The following is a 10,354-nucleotide window of genomic DNA, read 5'->3' as shown; positions in this document are numbered from 1 at the left end:
TGCAAAGTGCCTTGTCTGTGCCTGCATAATACCTTGTCTTTACCTGCATAGTGCCTTGTCTGTGCCTGCATAGTGCCTTGCCTGTGCCTGCATAGTGCTTTGTCTGTGCCTGCATAGTGCCTTGCCTGTGCCTGCATAGTGTTTTGTCTGTGTCTGCATAATGCCTTATGTGCCTTGTCTGTGCCTGCATAGTGCCTTGTCTGTGACTGCATAGTGCTTTGTCTGTGCCTGCATAGTGCCTTGTATGTGCCTGCATAGTGTTTTGTCTGTGTCTGCATAATGCCTTATGTGCCTTGTCTGTGCCTGCATAGTGCCTTGTCTGTGCCTGCATAGTGCCTTGTCTGTGTCTGCATAGTGTCTTGTCTGTGTCTGCATAGTGCCTTGCCTGTGCCTGCATAGTGCCTTGCCTGTGCCTGCATAGTGTTTTCTCTGTGTCTGCATAATGCCTTATGTGCCTTGTTTGTGCCTGCATAGTGCCTTGTCTGTGCCTGCATAGTGCCTTGTCTGTGCCTGCATACTGCCTTGTCTGTGTCTGCATAGTGCCTTGTCTGTGTCTGCATAGTGCCTTGTCTGTGCCTGCATTGTGCCTTGTCTGTGTCTGCATAGTGCCTTGTGACGCTTGTCTGTGCCTGCATAGTGCCTTGCCTGTGCCTGCATAGTGCCTTGCCTGTGCCTGCATAGTGCCTTGCCTGTGCCTGCATAGTGTTTTGTCTGTGACTGCATAATGCCTTATGTGCCTTGTCTGTGACTGCATAATGCCATATGTGCCTGTATAATGCCTTGTCTGTGTGTGCATAGTGCCTTGTCTGTGCAAACTTCAGCTTGTCAACAATGCACCATCTTGCTCTGCAAACCTTTGCACCCCAGTGGAAATCTAGGTGAAAATAAAGATAAATTATAACGCTGCATTTGAGCTGCAAAGCTGCAGATTTGTGCTTCATCATGGCCTGCTCTGACTCCATTTCCCATTGACATCTAATGTCTTCTTTGCACATTGCCTACTTGTCTCACTTATCTCTGCTTTTCCAGTTGTTACTTCATATGTACCTTTTGCCCCTGCCCCCCCCCCCCCATATCATACCTTACCACATGTTGGTCAGCCATTACTTTTCCTGAAACTCTGGAGGCAAATGGCTTCTCCACATCACTGCCTGACAGCTGCCCCTTCCTGCACTTACCTCTTTATTTTGTCTCACCTGCCTGGGCTGTTATGTTGCTTTGGTGGCAGAATGTAGTATTGCAGTAGAGATCTTTCATAATCACTCTTCCAGGAGCATTGTATGATATCATCATTTCACAGCTTACTGCATTCCTGCCGCCACAGTATCCCACCAGCCCAGGCATGTTTGACTGGGCTATAGCAGAGCGGTAAGAAGACCTTCAAACAAGCAGAACAATATACAATATAAAGCAATAGAGTAATCCTTCCTTAAGTCTCTGAGTATGACTAATATTTCTACAGGTCCAGCACACAGTCCAAGAATTAGCCAGCCCACAATAGTGCATTGTATGGTAGAGTATGTCATGGTTCTGGTTGCTCCCAGGAGAGAACCATTTGACACACAGCGTCCAGCCAAGCTGCTTAGTTCTGAGAGGACAGATCATGAGGCATTAAACTGACATCAATGGTTGGAGAAAGCAGAATCGTGAGGGATAAAGCTGAAGTTGATGGGCTGGAGAAGGTAGAATGGTGACTGGCAAAGCTGAAGTCAATTGGTTGGAGGCGGTAGAATCGGCAGGGATGAAGCTGAAGTCCATGGGCTGAAAAGGTAGACTCTTGAGGGATGAAGCAGACGTTGATGGGCTTGAGAAGGTAGAATCAGGAGTGATAAAGCAAAAGTCGGTGAGCTGCAGAAGGTAGAATGGTGAGGGGCAAAGCTGAAGTCAATGGGTTGGAGGCGGTAGACTCTTGAGGGATGAAGCTGAAGTTGATGGGCAGAAGAAAGTAGAATCTTGAGGGATAAACCAGGACTTGATAGGCTGGAGAAGGTAGAATCATGAGGGATGAAGCATAATTCGATGAGCCGCAGAAGGAAGAATCGGGAGGGGCAAAGCTGAAGTCAATGGGTTGGAGGCGGTAGACTCACGAGGGACGAAACTGAAGTCAATGAACAGGCAAACAAACATCAACAAGGAAATGCAAATTCAAACTTTGCTTAGACAAAACTTGGTAGGAGTGAGGTCTTTATAACAGGTACATACTGGTGAGGTCTCTTACTCCTGATGGGTCTTGACCTTTAGCAGAAGTGCTGAATGTACAGTAATTGTTATATAAGATTGTAGCATCATCCAGTATGCTTTTGCTGTATAAAGTTATGATGCCGCAGTTGTCTGTGCTGATGGCACTGCCACCTGTTGTCCATAGCTGGTATTGCAGCAGTTCCTCACTGATGATCCACTTCTTCTGGAGATGGACAGGGCCACCAAATTTAGGTTCCTAGTGGACCAGAAACCTGGGATTCTGCCAATGGATAAGGTATCTCTGCATGGGCACTGAACAAGCAGACACTATACTGTTCCAGTGTTACACACAGATATGGTATTGTCAACTCACAATATATAAATTACTTCTGAGTAAAGAGAGCTGCTAAATTTCAAAGAAATAAATGATTGTATAAGGAGTCTTTATCCTGTACTACAACATATCTGTCAAACAGTCCCGATATCTGAAGGACTGTCCTAATTCTGTGATACTAAAGAGGAGTGAACTATCATAATACAGATGTGGCTTTGCCCAAAAGTAGTGTAATTTGGACATATTAAGCCATGGTCTAATTTATCCCAAGTTTCCAATTGGGAATGGTGGAAGGAATATATGGGTTTTTAAGACTTAATTTTTCTTTAAATAAGAAGCCATAAATCATGCTGATCGTCAGGATGTATGCTACATAAATAAACTGAGAGAGAGGAAGTGGCTATTTTAAGAATGTAATTTTGGGAATAAAAACCAAATCACACAGTGAGTTCATACTGCTGAATATAAAATCTCTTGTGTTATTATGTGACTGCCTGACAGTGAAATATTTTGCTTTTTGTATGAACTCTATTTGGGCTAAAAATATGTTGGCTTATTTTAAGGCTTTTTTATCTGGTCCATAGAAATCCAGAAAGTTTTAAAATATTATTAACATGTATTTATTTATATTTTACGCACTTTGAACACTTTTAGCAGATTTCAGACATATAACAAATCATATTCCATGCACTATATATTTAGGGCGCTCATGTGCCATGGTTTTCCAGGGACTGTCATTTGCTCCCCATTATTTGGGACCTATAGGAATCCTAATGTAAGGCCACATGATTGTCCCGTTTCTTCATTTAAAATATATATTCACAATATATATTATATATATATATATATATATATATATATATATATATATATATATATATATATATAATGTAATATTATATATATACCGTATATACTCGTGTATAAGCCGAGTTTTTCAGCACATTTTTTGTGCTGAAAAAGCCCTCCTCGGCTTATACACGAGTGAACTTCTGTTCTCCCGTCCAAATGCCGAACTTCCTGTCAGTGGAACGCACATACGTTTCACTGCGGAGGTAAGTAAAAGGCTGAACACCGCTAATTTCATTTGTTTAAAAGGTTATTTCCAGGGGGGTTAATTGTCCTCTTGTAAATATAATAGTTAAATATCTCAACTGATAATCCAAGGTATCTATCTGCACGAGGAGGAATAGAGATTCCCAGATTAATAACTGCTGTGCTTCTAAACCTACTGCCTCTAATGCATGCAATACAATATGCGGGGGTTAAAAAATCCACTACCTCCTATTTGTGACAGACTGTCTTGGAATTGAAGGAGCTGCACATACTAATATACCGGTAGGTATATTATCTGTAGCTGTTATGCTATAAGTATCTATTTAGTCTTGAAAAAGGCCTTGAAAAAGCATAGCGAAACACTTAACAGATTTTAATAAATGTAACTGTTATGAAGATTGACTCTGCTAGTTTTCAATTCCTCTTAATATCGTCTGTGTTTTCTCTCCCCCATCTCTTCTCTCTCCCTCCTTTTTCTCTCCTTCTCCCTTCCTCTTCCTGCATTTCCCACCCTAGGCTTATATTCGAGTCAATAAGTTTTCCCAGTTTTTTGTGGTAAAATTAGGTGCCTCGGCTTATATTCGGGTCGACTTATACTCGAGTATATACGGTATATATATATATATATATATATATATATATATATATATATAAATGCTCAGTCAATAATATCCAGGAGGGCCATATTTAGGCGAAGCACAAAAAATACAATATTCCCTGACCATCTTTTCTTCATTTCTCATCCGGTTATTCTCTTCTTTCTTTACCTCTTTTGTTTTAATTTCAATACCTGCTTATGACTTATTGGATATTGTTACAGTGTACTGAATAATATATATGTTGTCATATAACTATATATGATACATACTCATGTATGGCTTAAAATGAAAAGGATATTTAAAAAAAAATAGATTATATCCAAAAGTGGGATACAAATTGGACATCCAGGTCTGAAACCATTTCATGAGGGCATCCATGCAGTCTAAAGAGCTCCTTAATAAAAATAAGAGCTAACTGAGAAGCAGTAGGAAGGCCGGACAGAGGGACAAAGTGTGCCATCTTAGAAAATATGTCCACGACCATACAAATAGCTGTAAAGCCATTACCAGTGGGAAGGTCCGTGATAAAGTCCATAGAATACTATGCCAAGGAGCGTCAGGAATGGGAAGAGGATGAAGGAGTCCCAGGGATGAATGTCTGCAATTTTTATGCTGGGCACTGACTACACAAGCTGCCACAAAGTTACGATATCAGCATAAAGAGTAGGCCACCAATAATGCTGACAAAGGAAGGCGTAGGTCTTCTTCAACCAAAATATGCGATGGTATATATCATCGCATATTTTGGTTGTTATATTTACATTTTTTGGGGTGCAGATCCCCAGCGCTGGTACCGTGTCTGAGCAGTCATCTTCAGTGCCGGAATAAGTTATATTTATTTGTAGGTCTTCACACTGGTGTTCCCAGCAAATTTTGACGACTGTGCACATTGTAGAGCTTTGACTCGTAAATGTGGCTCCAGGAACGAGCAACCCAAGTGTCTTGGTCAGAGCCACAATGCTGGCAGGATCCAATACGGAACGAGGTTCGGGTGGAACAGAACGGTCAGAATTATCGAAGGAGCAGAATAGGGCATCGGCTCTAAAATTCTTGGACCCTGGGCAGTAAGTAAGGATGAGGTTAAAACGAGCAAAGAAGGATGCCCACCAGGCTTGGTTGGGGTTCAAGCATTGAGTTTCTCAAATAAAAATGAGATTCTTGTGGTCTGTATAAACCGTGACTGGATAAAGAGAGCCTCTTCAAGGAGATGACGCTATTCTTCTAAATCCAATTTAATGACAAGGAGCTGTGAGGACCCCAGGAGATGACCTGAGCCTGAACCCAGTCAAACTGGGGGGTGTGGATTCGAAACCAAAGTAGGCCCAAAATAAGATAATTAATTGAATGGAGCAGAACTAGAAACTGGATCTACTCTTCATGTAAGGCTCCTACAGATAATCGCATCAGAGAAGTGATTCTGGAGAACGATCCGTTGCTAACTTGATTGCCATCAACCGTGGTAAGAGTAAGTGGCTGAGGCAAGGTCTGAGTAGACAAATGGAGCTGCTGGGCAAGAGTGGCCACAATAAAGTTTTCAGCAGAGCGCGAATCCACGAAGGCCACAGTCAGGAAGGGGCCAATCTGAGCCTGGTCCACCTCTTGTTGTTGAACACGGCGGGCAAGGTGCATAAGGAGGTCACGGGCGGAAGGTTCATCTGATCCTTCAGTAGACAAAGCTAGAGGATACTTTGTATCCTTATGTCATAATACATACCCCTCCGCGTTCCCCCTCTGCTCCGTCGGACCCGGAAACCGCACTTCCGGGTTCAGCGGTCACGTGACCGCTACCTAGGGCGGTCACATGATCGCTACCTAGGGCGGGGAATTCAAATGGGACACTGTATAAAAACATAGCTCTGACACTTGGTGAGTGTCAGAGCAACTTACCAGTTCCTGGCTCCTGATTCCTGTGTCCTCCTTGTTCCTGCTTCCTGTGTGTTTGACCTCCAGTGTACCGACCCGGCTTGTTCACCCTTCTGGATTCCGTTGTCCTCTGTGTACCAACCTGGCTTGCTGACCTTCCTTATTGCCTGTGCTCCTGACCCGGATTGCCTCACGCTCCTTTCTCTATACATTTATCTGCCTTCCTGTGTACCGACCCGGCTAGCTAACCACGCATCTGTTCTGGTGACCCGTGTACCGACCCGGTTTGATTGTCTCCGAGATTGCCTCCTGATTCTGTCTGCATTGCCTGCCTGTGTACCGACCCAGCCTGTCCGACTATTCTCATCTTGCTCCTACTCCGCTGTACTACATCTTGGGGCAAACCTGAGGACCGCGACCTGCGACTCCTGGCAGCAAAGCCCATCCCGCCTTGCGGCGGTTCTTGGAGATCGTTAGACTCCGCACCTCAGGTAAGCCAGCGTTAATCAAGATTAGTAGTGTATCCAGTAAATCCGTTACACCTTAAAAGGTTTACCTTCCGCCTGTTCCCTGGCTCAACTCTTTATAAATGAGATTTTTCATTTACATGGATGCCCAAGTGAAATAATGTCTGATCGGGGTACCCAATTTGTAGCTAAATCCTGGAGGGCCTTCTGTCATCTATGTGAAATCAAGTTAAACTTCTCCTCTGCCTATCACCCCCAGACTAATGGTCTCAGGGAAAGGACCAATCAGGACTTGGAAAAGTTTCTAAGATGTTATATTTCACCATCTCATGATAATTGGGTTGACTTATTACCCTGGGATGAATTCGCTCATAATAATTTATCTCAGGAGTCCACTTCTGTTTCACTCTTCTGTGCACTCCAAGAATTTCACCCAAAGCTTCCTCTATTTGCAGACCTTCTCCCCTCTGGAGTTCTGGCAGTTGATTCCCTGTTTCAAGATTTCTCCTCCCATTGGTCTTTCATCAAACAAAATTTAACTCAAGTTTCTCTCTCCAGTAAGAAGTTCTTTGATAAAAGAAGAAACCCTACACCCTTACTCTGTCCTGGAGATAAAGTTTGGCTGTCTACACGGAATCTCCGACTCCAAGTCCCTACCAGGAAGTTTTCACCCTGGTTTTTTGGTCCATTGAGAATCTTGCAAGTCATAAATCCTGTAGCCTTTAGATTGAAACTCCCCCCCACCTTGAAAATTCCTAATGTCTTCCATGTCTCCCTATTTAAACCTGTGGTTATTAATAAGTTTCTTCCTGTACCAAAGATCCTCCTGTCCTTTCTGTGCAAAACCAGGAATTTGAAGTTAGTGAGATCCTCAATTCTCTTATCTCCAGAGGAATCCTTCACTTTTTAGTCAATTGGAAAGGTTATGGTCCAGAGGAACGCTCCTGGGTTCTGGCCCGAGATCTTCATGCTCTTAATCTCCTTAAACGTTTCCACTAAAAATTTCCTGACAAACCTTTTAGGGTGTCTAGAGTCCACCCCTAAAGGGGGAAGGTACCTTCTCCTCGCTCCTGTCGGCCGCGCGGCACTTCCGGGTGCGCAGCGGGGCTCTGGTCACGATTCCTCTGCGAGGATTTTGAACTCCTTCTTCCTCCTGTATAAAAGGAACACTCTGACGTTAACCTATGTCAGAGAAACAGGTTAGTATATCGCCTGACTCCGGGGCAGTCTGCTTGCCTTTGTAGTACTTCTGCCTGCTGATTTACCCTCTGTGTACCAGAGACGACTTGTTTGCAGATTCTTCCTCGGATCATCCCTGTGTAAGGTCAGACATCTGAACTGTGTACCACAACCGGCTGTTTACTGACTATTCCCTCTGGATCACCTCGCTGCCAGATTGACTTTTGAACTGTGTAGCAAATCTACTCCTGGATCTCTTTCAGGTACTGCCTTTTGTTATATTGTTCACTGGTGCCACTTCTCCTATCTGTCATTCACGTCTACGGGCCGAACAAAGGGCCGGAAACCTGCAGTCTCCCAACAGCTAAACCCATCCTGCCTTGCAGCGGTTCTTGGAGAAGACCAGGAGGCTGTTAGACTCCGTGCCAATCTAGATTGAAGGAATACCTGTGAGCGTAACATCTACAGTAAGATGCAGCATCTAACGCACCTCCGGTCTTCTCCAGGAACCCCCGCAAGGGAGTTTGGGTAGGTCACGGGAGACGCGCAGGCCGCGGTCCTAAAAGAAAGTTACCAATGAAGCAACGGATGGTAAGGAAGGTCAGGCAATCCGGGTCAAGCCGTGTAGACAGAAACAATACAGGAGTAATCCAAAAGCGAGGTCAGGCACGCAGAGACAAACACAGGAGTCCGTAAAACACCAGTAGGGAAAGGCAGAAGTGAGGTCACAAGGAAGCCGAGGTCAATCACTGGAACATAATAGACAGCGCTGGAGTAGTGGTACCCAATACTCTGGCACCCTAATGGGGTGTCTCCCCATTACCTGGCAACAGGACGCGCATGCGTGGAAGCCCCTGCTCGGTGGCCAGGATCTATGCGTCTGTTTGCTGACCAACCAGACACGGTCGAATCACAGGGAGCAGGCGCCCATCCCTGTGCGGAAGCAGAGGCACAGTGTCTGATACACGCCTCCCTCAGCCACATCACGCCACCCCAAACCAAATTCCACCCTCCCAAGTCACATCATGCCTTCCCCTGCCACATCACGTTACCCCCCAGCCCCATCACACCAAACTGAGTAATTTAACATCATTCCCCAACCAAATCACACCACTCCCCCCATACACATCACAATACCCCCTCAACACATCATCACAACCCCCCCGACACATCACGACACCCCTGCCCCAGACATATTATGACACCCGCACCCTACGCTGGGAGAACTTCCCTACGCTGTGTTGGTGTCGCTGACATTCATCAGAGTGGAAATGTTCTGTAGAGTGAGCAGAGAAGATCTTAGTCTCGCAAAATTACCTAATCTCGTAAGATATAGTGCTCCTCGGCTCGCTCTGCGCGCTGTGTCTGACAGTGTGATGTCACACAATGTCCGGGACTGGGAGCAGCTAGCAACTGAAGTACTAGGCTGTCTGTTCACTCCTCCTCTCCCCTCCAAAACATTAATCATGCAGAGCAGCTGTGAAAATACAATACCTCCCTAATATCCCACCGATTGAGACAACGCTGTCCCGATCAGGATGGCGGGACACAGCCTTTAAATGTTTTCTTTTTTTTTTGTTATTTTTTCTTTTACATGCCTTTTACAGTTGCTGTATATCATTTTACAATGTTCTATCCCCTGTTATATATACCAACAGCATCACAGATTTTCTGATATATTTTTTTAAGCATAGAGGTAATTTGAAAATAATATATCCTGTACAGACTACAGAGACCATTTTTTATCTTTTCTCCTCCCTCTCCTGACTCTCACCATTTTTTTTATATAAAAGCCGCTAAAAACTCACCACAAAACAATGACACAAATTTTCACGCACCACGTACAAAAAAACACTGACAACCAAAACAATATAAAGTATTAAAAGGGCAAACAATGAAATTATATAGTATATGTATAGTCTCTGTTGTTGATAAACAACTCCCATGATATTATTATTCATTTTATATTTGGTCAGCATACTCCACAGAGCTTTACAATTGGGAACAAAAACCAGAAGTAAAACAAAACTGGGCATTAACAAACAAAAAATAAGAGAACTATAGATAGTATAATGATCCAGACAGATTGCAATGAGAAATCAATCTTAACAGGATTATATGATCCATTCACACAGAAAATTAGACAGATATTACACTCAGAAGATCTTGATTGTAGAGAGATAATAAGCAGGGGCAAACGCAGGATTTGTAGAGGGGGGTTTCCACACCACTCCACCAGTGGGCGTGACCAGCATGCATGAGGACATGTCTATAATATTAGACAGTGCTTGGCTGCTCTTCAACTCTTCCTATCCACACAATATACATGGGCAATGCTGCATGCACTATTGTTAGGTGTACGCAGCTCTCCCTTTTCAAGCTGAGCCGTGTGAAGTGGGGGCAGGGTCCAGCCACCTCAATTATACAGTACCCTAGGCTTGGAGGGGGGGGGGTTCCAGGCACCGGTAAACCCCCCTAGTTTTGCCTGTGATAAGGGTAACAATGTCAGAGACACACATGGAAATTACATGTTACACCCAGATAAAATTTGATTGAAGAAGTTAATACAGGTAATAATAATTGTGGATGTAATGTCAAGATCATATACATAAAGTGTACCTGTAATATATCAATGCATTTTAGCTGGTAGGTTAAGTGTGTGTGTGTGTTAGGCA

Source organism: Mixophyes fleayi, chromosome 9 (genome assembly GCF_038048845.1).
Source record: "Mixophyes fleayi isolate aMixFle1 chromosome 9, aMixFle1.hap1, whole genome shotgun sequence".
Taxonomy (NCBI): Eukaryota; Metazoa; Chordata; class Amphibia; order Anura; family Limnodynastidae; genus Mixophyes; species Mixophyes fleayi.
This window is presented reverse-complemented; position numbering follows the sequence as displayed.